Consider the following 21277-nt stretch of genomic DNA (forward strand, 5'->3'; position numbering starts at 1 on the left):
GTCTCTGCAGTTCTTAGATACGAAGTAGAGATCATTACTTGGTATCTGTACTAATTGGAACTTATATTTTGACAAGAGGCAGAAAATAACTACATACCTATATATCACCTATGTAAAAGTATGGGTGGTATCGAAAGGATCGCAATCTCTTGTGGCAGAATTGTTGCAAAAGTGACCGCTTTCAGCTTTAAATAATAGTTCCTAATCTCTCCGGTGGCGCTAGTTAGGCTCTGGGACATGAGTATAACATGAACCATATAAGGCAACAAATACCCCGACCAAATTACTTAGGTTGTTTTTGGTAGTATTTCGTTGTATGGTGGCGCCGCCTAATTACTGTTTTTTGATGCACACTTTTCATATATAGAGATTTGGCTCCTTTATATAGTCTCCATGTGTAAAAGGTAACAATTCCTTCATTTTATGACCCTATCAGTATTCCGTGAGCATTATATCAATTTATTCCAGTCGGATCTATGACGTTGTGATGCAACTGCGGCGGCCCGATTGCACGGTTTATAATACCGTGATCAATTAAACTGTGATTTTTGGTTTGCAAAAATAATTGAATTTTATTTGATTTTCAAATCGGATGTTTTATCTCTTCATTACAAATATCATATTGTCATCATTCTCGCATTGTCCCGGTCTTTTGCCACAGCTCATGGGAGCCTGGGGTCCGCTTGGCAACTTATCCCAAGAATTGGCGCAGGCACAAGTTTTTACGAAAGTGACTGCCATCTGACCTTCTAACCCAGAGGGTAAACTGATGGGCCTTATGGGATTAGTCCGGTTTCCTCACGATGTTTTCCTTCACCGAAAAGCGACTGGTAAATATCAAATTATTTTTATTCCGAAAAACTCATTGAGGTCCGAGCCGGGGTTTGAACCAGCGACATCCGGACTGCAAGTCGCACGCTCTAACCGCTAGGCAACCAATGCCCTTCATTACAAATCAAATATATTAAGTCAAAATGACAAATTAAGACAAAAGATTAATAGCCAATGGGGTTGGGTTGGTCGGTCGAAACTATTAGCAGATGGCGCCAGCATAGCTTTCCCTGTCAATCCCTAGAATTGTGTCAATTTTTTTAAATGGAATTTTATGGCCTGGCCCTATAAGCCAAATCTCATAGAAAAAGGGCCAAGCTATGATGGCGCCATCTGCGAAACCTTTAACAGTTGCCAATCCCATTGAGGCTTGTAGCGCGTTTATGGATGACAACATACCTATCTAATTATCGTAAATCTATATCCATTATCTTTTTTGTCTTTTTGGCAAATTTAAGAAAACCACTAAAAATTTGTTTCGAAATCACTAAAGCGATTAAAATTTCATCTCGCAACAAAACCTTGTTAATAAGTTCCAGCGGCAATATAATATAATATCTTATAAGAAGGATAGAGTGCCGTGAAGGAAAGTTTAGTTTAAAATCATCGTACTTTAAACAGACTCCACACTACGAAGCGAACTACCTTCTCTTAGTACATTTTCCTTTAAAGGGCATTTTCCTTTTCCTTTTTTTTACAGCAACAGCTATTATTGACACAAAACTTTTTTGATTTACTTTTTTGAGTATATTTGATTTGAAATTTGCATGACTTAAGGCGGTAAAGGTCGAATCGAATTAAGCGCTTTTCAGCTAAATTTCTAGGTGAACCTATGAATAAAAGCTTGAATGTGTGGTTGAATGTAAGTCGTCTTTATGGTGCAATGGGGTTGGCAACTGTCAAAGGTTTGCAAAGATGGCGCCATCATAGCTTGCCTCTTTTTCTATGAGATTTGGCTTAAAGGGCTGGCACCCAGGGCATTAAAAAAACAAAAATTTGACACAATTCTAGGGATTGACAGGGCAAGCTATGCTGGCGCCATCTGCTAAACACTTCGACTGGCCAACCCCATTAGCAATGTGAGAGATGCAGAACTATTTCAATATTTCCGATTTTTTTGGAAACTCATGAGAAAATTCTAATGCAAGTTTAGTTTAGAACTTAGAAAGATCACGTTCAGATTAGGGACATTTAGGTCATTCATTGGCGTCTATTTCAAAGGTCTTTAAATGTGCAGAAAAAATACCGAGAACATTTCATGGGAACTGCAATTTTGGAAAATTCTTTTTGGCACATTGCTAGGTGCAATAGCAAAGTGATCTACGCTTTGAACGCTTCTTAGCCTTTACGGTTTAAAGTAATTACCGTTTGAAAGCGTTTGCTCCGAATAAGTGGAGTCCTGTCGTTGTCTGCAGTCTTTAACATTTAGTACGGTAAGGTTAAATACTAAGTCTGAATTGAAGACTTAAAACTGAATTTAGAAGGAAGTAATAAAATTTTACTGTTAGGATTAAAGTTTATTTAAAAATGGCCCTCCCAACCTTTAATAGGGGACAGAAGCTATAGCGAGTTGCAGAAGTGCATAGCCACTTTATGAATGAATTCCATTCATAATGTGTCCATGCAATTTTGCAGCTATGTCGTGAAATATATTTTGTCAAGGGACTGTCTCATTTCTGGCGTAGACGGAGAGAGTCATACTGTCTTTGTCTTGCACTGGTGCTGGCGCCCAGAAGAAGGGGATGAGTGTAGTTTTTTCAGTTCTTATTTACTGACAAGATTTTCTTGACCATCTATATTTAGTCGGTTCTGGGTTAGCGTAAACGAATTCGAAACATGATACGGTCTGGCGGTGTCGTCCCGTTTTTCTTAGATTGATTTGAAAGGGACGACACTACCTATAGTGTTGCCACTTTTTAATTTCTACTCTTTTTTGCGAGACTGTACTTTTGCGTTAAAAATGAATAGTAGAAATAATACCGGAAACCATTATCGTGATGAGAGAAAGGTTCTATTCATTCCCATTTCCTAAACGAAAGTTCAAACTACCCACATCCACAAATACCTACACAAAAACTTGCAGCACATCTAACGAAACTAACAAAATTGCCGAAGAAATAAAGCAACTTGGCCCAGAATAGGGCTGTTTGCGTTATTGTTATTATAAACTGTTACATTTATGTTACGGAAAACTGTTATATTTCGGACTTTTTTTATAAAATCGATGACGACCGAAGATCATACTCTTAAGAGCCAACAGGAGTGGTCATTTCTCCATACAAACGTACTCGACTGTTTCCTCCCTGGTTTTTGAAGCTAGAGGAATGATTTTTTCAACACAGATTAATATTGTCAATATCTGTGTCGGTGTGTTTTGCTTTTTTTGATATTTTTGTTTTTTAAGGCGCTAGAGCCCTTCAAACATGGCCAAAAATGGCCTCACTGACTATGCCGCAATGAGAGGCGTGGTATTCAAAACTGGTATCAATTAGCCAAAAAATCAAAACAGTCCGACACAGACAATTTCATAATCATTTAGATTTCCAAATTTAATTACGATTGCTTAAGTTTTGGAGGAGGAAACAGTCGAGTACGAAACCTCGATTTTTGAGATTTTTACGCAGGATTTTTCGCCTAAGCTGCAGTTGTCCTTATCGCACTAATTTTAGGGGCGGGGTCAAGTTTCTAAATACGTACACGGACAGAAAAGTGATGGGCAATAGTCGACATTGAAAGTCGATAATCTAGTGATGTGATAAGTTATCGATAAACCATAACAAAGTCGCGATTTGCCTCTTAGTAGGCGAAGTAAGTAAAGTGAGTATGCACTTTGGCCTCAGGGGATATCGTTTAACACTATTTATTATTCCTTGGTTCATACAAAGCTGAGCTGACGCACTAGCTACGAGATTAAGTCCTGGCTACCCCCCAAAAAGGGAGGGGAAAAGTCGGCTTCGCGGTCCAGTTTGCCTCTATTTCTACCTATCTCTTGATATGAGATCAAATTTGGTATAAATTTTGTGTAAATTAGGGACGAATAATTTATTTTAGAAATAATAGTTTCACATTTTCATACACAAATCTGAATATACGAACGAAAAATTAAAACTATATATAATTTTTGATCACAGATTTGCTCTTTAGAAGCAAATTGTGGTGATTTGCACTAAAAATTAATTACACAATTTAGTTTATTCATTCTTTATTTAGAAAAGTATCAGTTCTAAGTACGTATTATTATATTGCTTTATATTTTACAATTTTCACTATTATTCAAAAAAATATTTTAAACAAAGTATTAATTTTATTAAAACTTTTGTGACGTGATCTCATGAAAGGGGCTCCACGAGGCGAAATACTTTTTACGCCAATTATGTTCTTTTTTTTTTAATTTACAACAAAGACGAAAGTTCGAAAAAAATGTGGTTACTTAATAATTGCCTAACTTGTTGAAAAAATTACTTTACATAATATCAATTTATAACCGTAGTATATTCCATGATATGTTTTAAATACACCATATTATTTCCTAATTTTTAAAAGAATATTTAATACCTTTAAAATAATATCTGTCTGTCTGTCTGTCAATCTGCCTGTCCGTCTGTCACCAGGCTGTATCTCGTGAACCGTGATAGCTAAAAAGTTGCAATATTTACGGATGATGTATTTCTGTTGCCGCTATAACAACAAATACTAAAAACAGAATAAAATATTTTTTTAAGTGGGGCTCCCAAACAACAAACGGGATTTTTTGCCGTTTTTTGCGTAATGGTACGGAACCGACTCGCACTTGGCCGTTTTTTGTTAATAGCTTTGAACTTTTTTTATGTGGGAATAAACGCTTCGAATACATTTTTCTAGACATCATTCTGAATCCAATGAGGTATCATACGTATTTTTAGGAGTTAGTATCTCTATTAGTGGCAGCCGTACAAGCCCAATTTCAAAGAAAAACCGCAAATCGATGTACAGGTTAGCCGTTTGGCACACGCATACTAAGAGGTCAAAACAAAATTTTTGACCCGCAGTTTCTAAAAAAAATCCCTTAGGAGGGGTATGCTGAAACATTTTTTTGTATGAAAAAAAAAACATATTTTTTTTCCAAAAACCTATCGTGTGTGGTATCATACGAAAGGGCTTTTTGAGGCGATTCTAAAATTATACCACATCATTACATTTTAGCCATTTTTTTGTAAATTAAAACAAATAGAATTTTCAAAACACACCAAGTTTGGGGTCAAGTTAAAGGGTTAAGTAGAACTGTGTCACTTTGTATTGAAAAAAAAAAACTAAATAAATTTTTTATTGCTTTTTTGGGGTTACATATGAGGATATCACGTATCATTTGTACAAAAAAAATCAGCCATATCGTATCTGGAGGAGCCCAAACTTGGTATGTTTTGAAAATTCTTTTTCTTTCAATTTAAGAAAAAACCGGCCAAGTGCGAATCGGAATCGGGCGCCGAGGGTTCCGTACATTACACAATTTAAACAATGTATTTTTATGTGAAATGTGAGTGAAAGGTAAATTGCGGTTTACGATTTATAACGTATTAAAAAAAAACTACTAACTAGATCTCGTTCAAACCAGTTCTCGGTAAAAGTTGGCAAGGTAATGTACATCATATATTTTTTCAGTTTTATCATTCTCTTATTTTAGAAGTTAGAGGGGGGGTTACACATTTTACCACTTTGGAAGTGTCTCTCGGTCTCGCGCAAACTATTCAGTTTAGAAAAAAAATATATGAGAAACCTTAATATCATTTTTGAAGACCTATCCATAGATACCACACACGTATGGGTTTGATGAAAAAAAAAATTTTTGGGTTTCAGTTCTATGGGGAACCCCTAAAATTTTTTTTTTCCTATTTTTGAGTGAAAATCTTAATGCGGTTCACAGAATACATCTACTTACCAAGTTTCAACAGTTCTTATAGTTTCGGAAAGAAGTGGCTGTGACATACGGACGGACGACAGACAGACAGACATGACGAATCCATAAGGGTTCCGTTTTTTGCCATTTGGCTACGGAACCCTAAAAATGGCTAAAATGCAATGATGTGGTATATTTTCAGAATCGCTTCAAAAAGCCCTTTCGTATGATAGATGAGAAGTATACGATAGGTTTAAAAAAAAGTTTTTTTTTATACAAAAAAAGGTTTCAGCACTCCCCTCCTAAGGGAATTTTTTTTAGGAACTGCGGGTCAAAATTTTTGTTTTGACTAGTATATACGTGTACCAAACGGCTAACCTGTACATCGATTTGCGGTTTTTTTATGCGAACAGATTACACTATATTTTTCACCACCTTGAACCTTTTGTAGACTAGACTATTGTCCCAAAATATTGGGCGACGACCGGTCGTCTGGCCTAGGAGGTAGTGACCCTGCCTGTGAAGCCGATGGTCCTGGGTTCGATGATATGATATGATGAGCACAGATATTTGTTCCTGAGTCATGGGTGTTTTCTATTTGTATTTAAGTATTTATATATTATGTATATCGTTGTCTGAGTACCCATAACACAAGCCTCCTTGGGCTTACCGTGGGACTTAGTCAATCTGTGTAAGAATGTCCTATAATATTGATTTAATATTTATTATTATTTATTTATTTATTGGGTTTCATATTTATTCCGATCAGAATTAGGAGCTCTTCAATTTATACCTATTTTTATCAAAATCTGACACATAAATAAAAAGACGGACCATCAATAAAACTGTATAATTACATCAAAGTAAGAAATATCACATGTCACATGTTTCTTTATTATGATAATTTTATCTAACCTGAGGCTTTCTTTTTTTTCTATTCAACGGAGCCGGAGAGCGGCAAATTTGTTTTTCAAGACGCTTGCTCGAAAAGATCTTATTTCATGCAGGTGTACTGAAGGAAAAAGGCCTATATTGTTCCCGCGGGAGTTATAGCTTTCTTTTTTAATTAGGTATGTCACTAATTCATACGAACCAAGTAAGTTATAAGTAAAATACTTTGTTTAAAATCAAGGTATAAGGGAGTTTTACTTTTAAAATACTCACGACTATAATTTAATATTTTTGTTTATGATATTTAAAAATATTTAATTGGATTAATTTAACAGCCGTTATCTTGTATGTTTTTATACAACAATGTTTTCTTGTCCATGTTATGTTATGTTTTTTTACTATTCTGTAACTCGAAATGTTAATTAGATTGCAGGTTGTAGAAGGATATTGAATTTAGTTACTAAAAACGCGAGCGGCGTAAGGCCGGCGAGGAGCGCAAATAACGTGCGCGTCGGTGTGCGTGCACCACACACACTGGGATAGTCCCTCGGTACGCGGTACCGCCCCCGTCAGCGCGACGACGATATTCTCTTTCAAATCTCAAAATTGAGTTTGGTCTCGGCTCCTGTTGGCTCTTAACCTACCATTGCAACCCGTTCGACGAATGCACACAGGCTGTGTCCCGCCGAGTTTGTTGCCGATCCCATATTGGGATACCCTCCTACAATTATTTAGGAGGGAATTAAATCTTCTCGGGTCCGAGGTGTAGGGTTGGAGCCGGCGTAGTTTTTATCGCGTGTATATATATATCTTTACTTAAAAATAATTGTAGTGTATAACTAGCCTTATGAACCGATTTTGCATGTACAACCAGCCTTCAAGTTTATAGTCTATGATTGTTCATTATTTTTAGTATGTGGGTATTTTTGCACTTTGTAATTTTTCGTCAGTCACCCGTTGACCACGAACGCTGTAAAGGGTTCGAAACGTCGGGATGTATTATAAATTAAATATACGCGTTATAATCCGTTTTCATAGTTTTATTTAATCTGATAAGTAATTTAAAATAAAAGTGCACCTTAAGTATTTGGGAATATGCTATAATAATGATGCTAGAAAATGGGATGAGATTTTAGTCATCGCCGCCCATGGACATAAGCAACACCAGAGGAGCCACTTATGCGTTGCCCATACTTTTTCAGTTACAACGTGTACAACGCAATAAAAACAAGGCAAACTAGGTACACTTCTTAATAAATCGACGATTCTTTCGAAAAATTGCTACGGGTACCGCCATGATAGAGCTCGACACTCAGGTTCGATTCCGGAAAAGGTTGGAAAGCTTTGTCTCTTTTCCTTTAGCATATGACATCTATGTATTTTAGTTAATACTTATTTTATCTTATAAAAACGGTTTTTTCGTTACAGGAAAAACTCTGCCCATCTCTAGCCCAAATGCGCGGTAGATGTACCGTTAAGTCTTAATCACGGATAGGGTCTATAATGGGTCTCGTGGAAGGAATTCAATTAGGGGACACATTGGGCTCGGGAGTTGTTAATGGGATCGGGTCCAGCCAACATGGAGTTTGAATTAATGACGTTACGCTTTTGAAGCGACTGGAAAATTATAGAAATGTTATTTTGTTTTACGTTAAATTAGGTTGCTATGTTGTTACTGTAAGTTATGTCGTTGATGTAGGTACACTACTCTTGATTCAATAGAAACGACAGTAAAATTACGCTCCTATGACTTCAGTGTAAAACTGTAAAGTGAATTAGTTAATTTAGTCAAAATAATAATATATCATAGGATTTGTTTTAAGAAGCAGTAGGAGTAAATTTTTATCTTATACCTCTACTACCTAAAACAAAATATTTAAGATTTACGGTACGGGTACACAACGAAGGCTTTGCTATGCCATTTAACATATAATTTCACACGTTACAGCCGTGTGCATTTGCGCGTCTACTCAGGGGCCGCGAAGTCTTCCAGTGTGGTTCGGATCTAAAGAACCTTTCTATAAAGGGGCCCACTGACTATTAGTCCGCCGGACGATATCGGCCTGTCAGTTAGAACAAAAATTTGAAGTTCCGAACAACTGACAGGCCGATATCGTCCGGCGGACTGTTAGTCAGTGGACCCCTTAAAACAACAATGCATACGTTTTCGATGTTTCCAAGGAGTTAATTCGTTTTTAATAAAACTTTTGATAAAGGTACTATTTTCTCACCAGCGCTCACAAGGGACGCTCCATTTATGTGTTAAGGCGGTTACCTGAGCCAGAAGGCGAAAAATGTCCTTATATGATCATGTTTTTCTAAGAGGCGTTGATATTAGTAGACGTGGAAAAAATATATGTAGTTCTTGAATATCTAATAACATAGCTTCCGATACACGAATTATGACACTTCGCTCGATACAATTAATTCCCAAAGTAACCTCTAACTCGGACTTTTAATCAAACTTTAGTCTGTTATTTATTATGTGATACTATAAACAAAAAAAGAAGAAAAAACAATCTTAACTGAAATAGTAATTTCATAGCTTTCGAATTTTGATATTGTAAGGTAACGTTTTTAAAATAAATAAAAATCGACAAAATTCGATTATATTTGACACTTGGCGCGCATGACCTTTCCCATTCTTTCTTGCGAAATGTGACAGTGACAGCGGCAAACCGATGGAACGGCCTTAAAGGTCAGTATATTATAAAATTACAAGTCGTATTAAACATGGCCGATTGAGCTGTCGGTCAGACCCTCGTCGGGGTCGCGGGAGTTAATATGTCATTATAGACGGAGAAAGGAAGATCGAAAAACGAACTGCCAACGTTATGTTGTCTGTTTAGCGTTTAGGCGAGTTAATCATGACTCACGATAGAACGGCCCGGGTCCGGGCCGAGGCGTCTAATACTTAGATTTCTATGATGGGTGATCAGTGATCACGTGAGGCTTTGCGGGCATAGGCGTCTGATACTTCGTTTTCTATGATGGGTGATCTGTGATCACGTGATGATTTTCGGGCCTAGGCGTCTGATACTTAGTTTTCTATGATGGGTGATCTGTGATCACGTGATGCTTTGCGGGCCGAGGCGTCTGATACTTCGTTTTCTATGATGGGTGATCTGTGATCACGTGATGCTTTGCGGGCCTAGGCGTCTGATACTTAGTTTTCTATCATGGGTGATCTGTGATCACGTGATGCTTTGCGGGCCGAGGCGTCTAATACTTCGTTTTCTATGATGGGTGATCTGTGTTCACGTGATGCTTTGCGGGCCTAGGCGTCTGATACTTAGTTTTCTATCACGGGTGATCTGTGATCATGTGATGCTTTGCGGGCCTAGGCGTCTGATCCTTTCGATTTCTGTTACGAGTTCGAAACACATTATCCGTCATATTACGAAAATGCGTACAAATAATTATCTGTCAAAAAGATATCAGATCTCTTGTAGAGCCAAGTTTTTAACTCTACAAGGCCTAAATTCGCAAACTCTACACCTTAGTCAAAATATGTGGTTTGGCCGTTTCTATACTACAAGAATTATTGTATGATAAAAAATAATGAATAGTGAATACATTTTTCACCGTACGCGCATGTGACGCAGCGAAGCGGCCAAGCCACATATTTTGACTTAGGTGTAGTTTGTGAATTTAGGGCTTGTAGAGTGAGAAGCTTGGCTCTACAAGATATCTGATAACTTTTTGAGTGTGAGCCTTGCTTACGATTTCGTCTTGGCAACATTTTACATGAAAATGTTTTGTTGGGTCAATATGTACACTTTAAACAACATTAATGAGCAAAAAACTAAAAAAATATTCTCGAGACGACTTCGCCATTTTGAAGTTCAATCGGAATTCCTACCTATGTAACAATGGTTACGGAATGGGGTAGGAATAACCGTAATGCTTTATCATTCGACATGTTCTGAAAGTGGGTCGTTGTTGTTCTAAAAAGTGTGCAGAAAGTGATACGTTTCTGCACTAGAGCATTTGACTTTCAAAGTACGTTTTTTAGGGTTCCGTACTTCAAAAGGAAAAAACGGAACCCTTATAGGATCACTCGTGCGTCTGTCTGTCTGCCTGTCTGTCTCTCCGTCTGTCACAGCCTATTTTCTCCGAAACTACTGGACCAATTAAGTTGAAATTTGGTATACATATGTAAGATGTAAGTTTGTGACCCAAAGATAAACATGTAACGTAAACGAATAAAATTTAATCATGGGGACCACTTTTGGGGGGTAAATGAGAAAATTAAAAAATAAAGTTTTTCAAACTATATCGTGTTACATATCAAATGAAAGAGCTCATTGTGAGAAACTCAAATATATTTTTTTTATAATTTTAGGATAAACAGTTTAGAAGTTATTCAAGAAAATATACAATAAATGACCATTCCCCCCCTTTATCTCCGAAACTACTGGGTCTAAAATTTTGAAAAAAATACACAAAATAGTTCTTTACCTATAGATCACAGGAAAACCTATTAGAAATGTGTAGTTAAACGTGAGTCGGACTTAATTACTTAGTTTTTGATCCGACCCCTACGGGTTTTTTAAAGATTTCACTTACATTTCACATAAAAAATACCTCGTTTAAATTAATGTACGGAACCCTTGGACCGCGAGTCGGACTCGCACTTGGCCGGTTTTTTTATTTTATTTACGATAAACAAATAAACTTTGGTTTTAAATGGATTTATTATACAATTTACATTCTAATATTTAACTCCCCATTTCATAAATAACGATACTTTTACCTAAATTGTTAATTAAAAGGTCTCAAGAAATACTATAAAAGTATATACTTAGTAATGTTTTTTAAACATGTATCATATGTATGATATGTATTTATTTAATACCTTCCTCGTATTCGAAATGAAAAGTAGTGTTTATCTCGGGTGAAAGGCACCATTTTAGTCTCGGACTATTGTTCGAGCGCCAAACTAACTCGACAGAAATGAGTGCCTTTCATACCTTGGTTAACAATATACTATTACGCTCCGTTACACTCAGTGTATTCCAATGATTCCAGCTCAGTGATTGGTGGATAACATTCGATAGATAGATCAAATTTGATTGTTGTTACCGGCCCAAAATAATCACATTCATGGCTGAGAGATCGTGAACAATCTCTAAAGTGACTTCGTCCTGCCCAATGTACAGTCAGCTGCAGAGATTGTTAACCCCCCTTGCAAACCTATGCAGGGCGCGTCAGTTATCTCTGCAGCTGACTGTATATATTTAAGGCGTAACCTGTACATATATATTGAAAACGCAAAAAATTGATTTTTTTTCCGAATTTGACCAACTCATATAACATTTTTTGCTCCTTTGGTTTTACCAGCCCACGGCCCAAGTTATATTTAAAATACATTAGTAATTAGGGCATGTGTAAAACATGGCCCGGGGCAAAGTTATCAGAGTCGGATAATCGCGACATTATTCACTTCAGGCGCCCCGTAAATTAGCATTTCGATAAAGAATAAATTGTTACCTACTGCTTTTAACTAAATTTGGTTAATGTTGAAATTGCTTTATGTTTGTTTACAGTTCAATATGTTCCGAATCATATTGTCATCTGATTTAGACAAATATGTGGTTTCTTTATATATTATAATATGTATCTACGTATTATAACTACATATTAAACTTCGCTGTTAAAATTCATCCTTTAAATTCGAGAAAAGTCTCAAGGTGCCTGACACCTATTTTTATATATTGTTCGTATAATAATATTTATTTATACAACAAAATACGATAAAACATAATAAAAACACAAACTAAATTCTGGAGTTAAATTGAGAGATAGAATCAGACGCAAGTTTATTAGATCTAAAACACGTGTAGAAGAAGTTAAAACACTCAAATGAAGGTGGACAGGACATATGATCAGGGGCAAAGAGAAGAAGAAACAGAAGAAATGGAGCAAGAGAATTATATGGTGGTTCCTGAAAGATAGAAAAAGAAAACAAGGACCATCAAAAATGAGACGAGAAGATGAAATTGTAAAATTCGCAGGTAGATATTGGACCAGACTGGCGAGAGACAGGGAAAAATAATGTAAGGGGATGGTAGAGGCCTTCGCCAAACGGCAGACAGACCAAACCGATGTTGTCTGAAACAGTAATATGTTAAATTATGTAATTCGATAAGTTGTGTAATATTTAAACTCAAATTGTAAAAAAATTATGAATAAAAGGCTTATATTATTATATATTATATAAACAAATAAGATACAGCACTGTCGACGTTTACCGTGATGCCGATGTGCTTTCAGTGCGTCAGCTTTACATACTAAATAGTGTTGCTTTTTTGTTATGTTATTTTTTTTGCTCACTTTTGTAAAATATGTAAAATAAGTATCTTGCTATAGCTAATTATGTAGTGAAAAAACTAGAACTAGATTAAAAAACTAAAAATCTCAGTAACTAATTAGCATTGCAAATTAGCTATTAATTAAATATAATTAGTTAAGAATAGTATTTAAGATTATATTATTTTTGTTTTTAGCGCCGAAGCGAATACCTCCTAACACAAGTTTTTTAACTTAAAAGGAGGATTCGACACCCTATGTTTGTAAACATTAGTTAAAAATAAACAATTTTGAATTTTGAATTTTTGAAAACTAAATTCTATAAACAAAAAATTGCCCTTGAAATTGCTTCTTCCCTGCACCAATTTATGTATATGTCACAAGTTGAGACATATACATAAGTTGATGCAGGGAAAATGTAATTCTCTCAACTTACATTAGTTGACTGGTAAAGATTGCATTTTGGCATTCAGTCTGTATTTGTAATTGTTTCTTTGTTCTTTCGGAAGTTTAAATAAATAAATAGACACTGCGGTAAATAAATAAATGTTATTATTATATATTAGTCATAATGTAAGCTCAGTTAATGGTCGGCTTTACGGGTACTCAGGATCATATATTTATGAAAAATATGCACACAAATGCCCATACCAGGATTCGAAATTAGGACTTCAGCTTCGTGAGCATAGTCACTACTGACGAGGCTAAGAGGTAGGTATATAGAACATAGTCTGGTAAATTAATTTGTCAGTGACAATAAAAAAATGACCCTTTTTTTGTGTTATGAAACTAACATAAGAAAAACACTGCCTATGCTCCAGCATCAAGCGACTTGCCATATAATATCAAAATCTTCGTCAACCATCAATGAAACACAATACATCCCATTGCATACACGCGCTCCATCTGGCGGTAACAAAAAATGACTACCTTTTATACTTCATCACCATTTCATTTATTGACGGGCATTTGTCCAGCGCTGGGCGATTTCTCGCGCTCTAACTGGCCACTAAAACTTGAACTCTGGACTTATACGATTTGCAACTAGCACATGGGATAGACTTTTATAAATTAAAAACAATTAGATTTCCTTGTTTTATTTCACGAACTCCCTAGCTTAGTCGATAGTGATCCTGCTTACAAAGCCGGGGTTATGGTTTCGAATTCGAGTAAAGGAATTTAAGAGCCAACAGGAGTGGTCATTTCTCCATACAAACGTACTCGACTGTTTCCTCCGTGGTTTTTGAAGCTAGAGCAATAATTTTTTCAACACAGATTAATATTGTCAATATCTGTGTCGGACTGTTTTGCTTTTTTTGATATTTTTGTTTTTTAAGGCGCTAGAGCCCTTCAAACATGGGCAAAAATGGCCTCATTGACTATGCCGCAATGAGAGGCGTGGTATTCAAAACTGATATCAATTAGCCAAAAAATCAAAACAGTCCGACACAGACAATTTCATAATTATTTAGATTTCCAAATTTGGTTACGATTGGTTAAGTTTTGGAGGAGGAAACAGTCGAGTACGAAACCTCGATTTTTGAGATTTTTACACAGGATTTTTCGCCTAAGCTGCAGTTGTCCTTATCGCACTAATTTTAGGGGCGGGGTCAAGTTTCTAAATACGTACACAGACTGAAAAGTGATGGGCAATAGTCGACATTGAATGTCGATAATCTAGTGATGTGATAAGTTATCGATAAACCATAAAAAAGTCGCGATTTGCCTCTTAGTATTAGGCGAAGTATGCAAAGTGAGTACGCACTTTGGCCCCAGGGGATATCGTAACACTATTTATTATTCCTTGGTTCATACAAAGCTGAGCTGACACACTAGCTACGAGATTAAGTCCTGACTACCCCCCAAAAAGGGAGGGGAAAAGTCGGCTCCTGCGGTCCAGTTTGCCTCTATTTCTACCTATCTGTTGCTATGAGATCAAATTTGGTATAATTTTTGTGTAAATTAGGGACGAATAATTTATTTTAGAAATTATAATAGTTTCACATTTTCATACACAAATCTGAATATACCTACTGGATATTGGTCACTGATTTGCTCTTTAGGAGCAAATTGTGGCGATTTGCACTAAAAATTAATTACCTACACAATTTAGTTTATTTATTCTTTATTTAGAAAAGTATCAGTTCTAAGTACGTATTCATACATTTGAGTGTAAAAAAAAATTAGTAATACTTTGGTTAAAATATTGCTTTATATTTTACAATTTTCACTATTATTCTAAAATTTATTTTAAACAAAGTATTAATTTTATTAAAACTTTTATGACGTGATCTTGTTAAGTATGTATAAAATAATATTTAATACCTTTAAAATAATATCCGTCTGTCTGTCTGTCAATCTGCCTGTCCGTCTGTCACCACTGTTGCAATATTTACGGATGATGTATTTCTGTTGCCGCTATAACAACAAATACTAAAAATAGAATAAAATATTAAGTGGGGCTCCCAAACAACAAACGTGATTTTTTGCCGTTTTTTGCGAAACGGTACGGAACCCTTCGTGCGCGAGTCCGACTCGCACTTGGCCGTTTTTTGTTAATAGCTTTTGAACTTTTTTTATGTGGGAATAAACGCTTCGAATACATTTTTCTAGACATTCTGAATCCAATGAGGTATCATACGTATTTTTAGGAGTTAGTATCTCTATTAGTGGCAGCCGTACAAGCCCAATTTCAAAGAAAAACCGCAAATCGATGTACAGGTTAGCAGTTTGGCACACGCATACTAAGAGGTCAAAACAAAATTCTTGACCCGCAGTTCTTAAAAAAAAATCCCTTAGGAGGGGTATGCTGAAACATTTTTTTGTATGGAAAAAAACTTTTTTTTTTTCTAAACCTATCGTGTGTGGTGTGTGGTATCATACGAAAGGGCTTTTTGAGGCGATTCTAAAAGTATACCACATCATCACATTTTAGCCATTTTTTTTTGTAAATTAAAACAAATAGAATTTTCAAAACATACCAAGTTTGGGGTCAAGTTAAAGGGTTAAGGAGGTATTTCCCGTTGGATATATGGATATTACGTATCATTGTATGATTAATATGTACCGTATCTGCAGTACAGTTCCATAAGTCTCTTAAATAGGTATTGAAGTAGAACTGTGTCACTTTGTATTGAAAAAAAAAAAACTAAATAATATTTTTTTTAATTGCTTTTTTGGGGTTACATATGAGGATATCACGTATCAATTGTGGTATATTGTACAAAAAAAATCAGCCATATCGTATCTGGAGGAGCCCAAACTAGGTATGTTTTGAAAATTCTTTTTCTTTCAATTTAAGAAAAACCGGTCAAGTGCGAGTCGGACTCGCGCACCGAGGGTTCCGTACATTACACAATTTAAACAATGTATTTTTATGTGAAACGTGAGTGAAAGGTAAATTGCAGTTTACGATTTATAACGTATTAAAAATAACTAACTAGATCTCGTTCAAACCAATTTTCGGTGAAAGTTTGCAAGGTAATGTACATCATATATTTTTTTCAGTTTTATCATTCTCTTATTTTAGAAGTTAGAGGGGGGGGGGGGACACACATTTTACCACTGGAAGTGTCTCTCGCGCAAACTATTCAGTTTAGAAAAAATATATATTAGAAACCTCAATATCATTGTGAAGACCTATCCATATCCTATAGACACGTATGGGTTTGATGAAAAAAAATTTTTTGAGTTTCAGCTCTGTATGGGGAACCCCCAAAATTTATTGTTTTTTTTTTCTATTTTTGAGTGAAAATCTTAATGCGGTTCACAGAATACATCTACTTACCAAGTTTCAACCGTTCTTATAGTTTCGGAAAAAAGTGGCTGACATACGGACGGACAGACAGACAGACATGACGAATCCATAAGGGTTCCGTTTTTTGCCATTTGTCTACGGAACCCTAAAAATCGCTAAAATGTAATGATGTGGTATATTTTCAGAATCGCTTCAAAAAGCCCTTTCGTATGATAGATGAGAAGTATACGATAGGTTTAAAAAATATTGTTTTATTTTATACAAAAAAAAAGGTTTCAGCACTAAGAGAATTTTTTTAGGAACTGCGGGTCAAACATTTTGTTTTGACCTCTAGTATACGTGTACATAACGGCTTACCTAGCTGTACATCGATTTGTGTTTTTTTTATGCGAACAGCTTACACTATATTTTTCACCACCTTGAACCTTTTGTAGACTAGACTATTGTCCCAAAATATTGGGTTTCATATTTATTCCGACCAGAATTAGGAGCTCTTCAAACATACTTATTTTGATCAAAATCTGACTCATAAATAAAAAAACGGACCACTAATAAAACTGTATAATTACATCAAAGTAAGAAATATCACATGTCACATGTTTCTTTATTATGATAATTTTATCTAACCTGAGGCTTTCTTTTTTTCTATTCAACATTTGTTTTTCAAGAAACTTGCTCGAAAGATCTTATTTCATGCAGGTGTACTGAAGGGAAAAGGCCTATATTGTTCCCGCAGGAGTTATAGCTTTCTTTTTTAATTAGGTATGTCACTAATTCATACGAAACAAATTATAAGTAAAATACTTTGTTTAAAATCAAGGGAGTTTTACTTTTAAAATACTTATGACTATAATTTAATATTTTTGTTTATGATATTTAAAAATATTTAATTGGATTAATTTAACAGCCGTTATCTTGTATGTTTTTATACAACAATGTTTTCTTGTATGTCCATGTTATGTTATGTTTTTACTCTTCTAACTCGAAATGTTAATTAGATTGCAGGTTGTAGAAGGATATTGAATTTAGTTACTTAAAACGCGAGCGGCGTGAGGCCGGCGAGGAGCGCAAATAACGTGCGCGTCTGTGTTCGTGCACCACACACACTGGGATAGTCCCTCGGTACGCGGTACCACCCCCGTCAGCGCGACGGCGATATTCTCTTTCAAATCTCAAAATTGAGTTCGGGCTCGGCTCCTGTTGGCTCTTAAGTTAGTTAGTGTCTGTTCTTTATTCACTTATATTAATAATTTATTGAAGTGACAACAGACATCAATGGAATACATATTGTGTAAAAGAAGTATATGTAAATTCGAAATTTTGATTAGCCAGTAGTATACAAGTGTCCAACCGATGATTCGATTTCGGCAGGTTTCGGCATTAAATTCATTTTGCTTTTGCACGTTTTGTGCAAGATTGTCTAACTATTTTTTTTATTGCCAATAAGTACATTAATGCCTAGCTAGACTGACAAAAACATAATGAATTTTAATTGAAATAAGTTTGAGTTATTTAGGCTCATAATTTAGTAGTTAAAATTTTTAATACTTAAATATAACACATATCGTAAGCAATTGCTTTATTTTTCGTAGACCGTTTCTGAACTGCTATGAATTATTTAATGTTTAAAAAATTACCAAATGAAGCAGTTTTTAACACAAGACGACCACACCTAACCTTTAAACAACGAGAAATAAATTTTCGGTTCTTATGGAAAAAGATCTAAGTACACATATTTTTGCGTCAATTCCTCCTTGATAAATAGGTAGGTAATAAGTAAGAACTTCGCATAATTAAAAAAGTAAATGGGTCAAAATTCTTTTCGTTATGTTGCTTTTTGTCCCCAAAAAATGTGACGCAGTGGAGCTCTTTGTTTGTTTGTTTGTCTAGTTTAGTTTTTAATCTACAGCTAGAAAGACATGCAATAGCCACTCATCTTTTTTATTTATTTGATAAAAGACAAAAATAGAGTGCTCAGAAACAAGACAACGAAAATAATTTTGACCCAAATAACGTTTTTGGGATCCCATGTGACAAACTTAAGTCAAGTTTATTGAGGCATCCGTGCGCTTAAAAATCCCACAATTTCAAAACAGTGGACACGTGAGGTCTCATAACGCTGGTGTGACATTAGGAGGCTTAAAGTGGCATCCGAGAGCTTGGCATGAAATTATATCGTGCCCTTTGTGAAGTAACTGTGGTCATTTCTCATGTGAGATAGTAGGCGACATATAGTGTGACCGCGAGGGGCAATTTATCTGCCGCTCGAGGCCGTCGTAAATGTTGAATGGTCTTAAATCTGGGGGCATTTTAGCTTTAACAATTAGCCATTTCAGTTTTGAATGATTTACGGTTAGTTACACTAGACTTATATTGACCGGGATATAGACAGTGATTACCTTTTGTATTTCGACGCAGTTACATGCATCTTGTTCACGGGTCACTGAAGATAGTGGGTGTAGACCGCGCTCGGTCTACCCTCATTCGTGCGCGCTGCGCGTCGATTGCGTTCGCTTTCAACGTTACCACCGGTCGCATTCACACTCGTTGGTCTGGTCGCGTTCAAACTCATTGGGGTTGGGTTGGGTTGGGTTCAAACAATACAAAAGGCAAAGATAGATATAACTCCGTAATAGATAGATACAGTCTAAGGAAAAAATAATGGCCGCTTTATGAATGAATACCATTCATAACGTGTCCATGCAATTCTGCAGCTTGCTATACCTTCACTTCACAGTAGCCTTCTACTATAAGGTCTACCATTTATCTCAGGTGGTCATGTGGTGGTACCATCTAACTGGTAATAAAGAAGATGCACTATAATTTTCTAGTAGAAGGTAGCTGCGTTTTGAGACCGAAACTAGTTTATATAATACCTCTGTACTCGTACTTACTGAACAACTATCTATAAGGTGCTTATTTTAAATAATCTTTTGTTCAGAATGAATAACATGTTGGCAAGTAAGCGATTTTATATACTTATTATATTATGTTCATATTTTTTATTAGTATAAGTGTTGGTAACAGGATAAGATAATTGTTCTAAACATAATCCGGCCAGCTCGCTTCTCCATACAAACGTAGTTACGCTCTCATTTTAAAACGACTAGCTAGATTGATAGTCTGATACTTTGTACTTACAATAGGTTAAGGTTGCCTTTAATTAGTTTATGTAACTTCAGATACAATAGTTAAAAAAATACAGCGAATTTGTTTTTCATAAAAAACTTGTTTTTGCTCTATTTGGTTTGTTTTATACGCTGGAGCTATAATAAACTAATTACAGGCATAGATTTACCTCATGTCATTGTGTGTGAAAAATTTCATTACAATCCAACACGTAGTTTTAATTTAATTGAACTCCACTGAATAGGGTGAACCGATTCAAATACCTTGGGCATGTAGTAACCTCTGACTTGAAAGATGATGCTGACATAGACAGAGAACGGAGAGCGTTGTGTGTTAGAGCGAATATGGTGGCCCGCAGATTTGTTAGTTGCTCCATTGAGGTGAAAAAGATTATTTTTAGAGCATTCTGTACTACCTTTTACACTGCAAGTCTGTGGGCGTGCTATACGCAAAAACAGTACAACGCTCTTCGTATACAATATAACAACGCCTTCAGGGTGCTGATGGGACTACCTCGTTTTTGTAGTGCGTCGGGGATGTTCGCGGAGGCCAGGGTAGACTGTTTTTACGCTACAATGAGGAAACGCTGCACATCCCTGGTGTGCAGAGTGCGGGCTAGTTCCAGCGGCATCTTGAGGGCGTTTGCGGAGAGGTTTGATTGCCAGTACTTGAATCACTGTCAGATGATTCACGTGCTGGTGTACAAGCCTTCCTAAGGCTCGACCGGGCGTTATTGTTTAGGTTAGATTTTAAGTAATAATTATGATTTTAATAATTAATTTAATTTTAATGTTAATTTTAACTTTGCTATAATTTTATAATTTTATTATTTAATGTAATGTCCCAATGTAATGTGATATGATCCTAAGTTGGTCGAAATAAATGATTTTATTATTATTTATTATTATTATTTAAAACGAGAACGAAAATCCGTTTTTATGGGAAGGTGAAATTCGGCTGAGCTTGCCGGGGTCTTAAGTACGTTAAACTCGAGACTTATCGGAACACTTGTAAAGTAAAACTGTGTTGAATTTTACAAATAACGATGATAATAATCATTATTTATATACGACATAATTATAATTCATGTACGACAGATGTTACAATAATTAGCGAAATTTGAAGAGTTTAGTTATACACGGTGGCAAAAAATAAGTGCACTCCCGTTGCCAGGGAGGTTTTGGGATTATACTGAGCAACTTTTACTATGGGACCAACCCCGAAATCGGGAAAAAAATTTTGGCTGTTTCATACATTTTCTATATGAGGGTGAATTTTTTTAGCGATTTCTTGGTTGGTCCCATAGTAAAATATGCTCACTATAATCCCCAAACGTCCCTGGCAACGGAAATGTACTTATTTTTTAGCACGCTTGAGCGCACTTAACTTCCCGTCAAAAACTACATAACAAATAAGTGCGTCAAAAGTTAAGCTCTCAGAGGGCCTACCGCGATCATCAAAAATCTAAATTTCGTTATCTGCCT

The 21277-nt window shown here is 35.7% G+C and overlaps 1 long non-coding RNA gene across 1 annotated transcript in view; it reads right to left on the reverse strand.

The window, feature by feature from the left end:
- Window positions 1-21277, reverse strand: part of LOC134742023 (uncharacterized) — a 213793-nt gene that overhangs the window by 182753 nt on the left and 9763 nt on the right. The window lies entirely within an intron of this gene.

The sequence above is a fragment of the Cydia strobilella genome, chromosome 6, assembly GCF_947568885.1.
Source record: "Cydia strobilella chromosome 6, ilCydStro3.1, whole genome shotgun sequence".
NCBI lineage: Eukaryota > Metazoa > Arthropoda > Insecta > Lepidoptera > Tortricidae > Cydia > Cydia strobilella.